Here is a 1,003-nt window from a genome sequence, read left to right as displayed (position 1 = left end):
GACTCTGTTAGAGTTACTATTATGACAGATATTGAAAAACAGCTGGTTGATTCATTTCAAATTAACTTTAACCATCTGAACTCTAAGTTAAAAACCATTGAAAATAAGAGCTGGTTTAAACAGAGACTCGTAAACTGTTGTGGAAATACAATCTTGGTGTCATTGAAAAACAGAGACTCCAGCTACAAGGTTTCGCTGGAAAAAGGAAGTACGCAGGAATGTTTATAAACATTGGGCTGAGAAGATAAATGCAGTTATTCCTCTTTACAAATCACTCTTTTACTGCAGAAATGACCCCTATACTCCGGGCAAAGTTCATCCCGCATACAGCAATAAATTCACTTCAAGAGAAGTAGAAAGGCAGTCCGTTCAACTCCGGCTAACAACAGGGACATACCTGCTACAGACTAACCGTGAAAGTTTTAACCAGTATAACATTGATGAAACTTGTCAACTTTGTTGGTCCTGTGCGGAGACTGCGGAACATTTTGCATTAGAGTGTCCTATACTTGACTCTGTTAGAGTTACTACTATGACAGATATTGAAAAAGAGCTGGTGGATGCATTTCAAATTAACTTTAACCATCTGAACTCTAAGTTAAAAACTCAGTTAATTATAAATTGCTGGTCTGTGCTGAAGAACTTGATAATGAAGAACAATGATCTGTATGAACTTCAAAGACTGTGTGGGAGGTTATTATACTGCTTAAAAGCATCAAGACTGGATATTTTAGGAAAAAAACATTCACTGTTAGTGGGGAAATTTATAGGCCTATACGCAGACATTCCACTTTACGTCTTAACTGAACTGGCCTTCAGTGTAAATTATAGTTTCATTGTTCCCACATTGAAATACGTGAATCAGTGAACTTGGAGTTAGCTTGTGTTGGTGGAGGGATTCCAGTATTCATTAAGGATTACGCACCAGTGGGGTCTCCTACGAAGACGGGACAGGATTTATACAGAACAGATAGCTCTGTCGCTTTCCGGTATTTCCTATTCT

Source organism: Mercenaria mercenaria, chromosome 5, assembly GCF_021730395.1.
Source record: "Mercenaria mercenaria strain notata chromosome 5, MADL_Memer_1, whole genome shotgun sequence".
NCBI lineage: Eukaryota > Metazoa > Mollusca > Bivalvia > Venerida > Veneridae > Mercenaria > Mercenaria mercenaria.
This window is presented reverse-complemented; position numbering follows the sequence as displayed.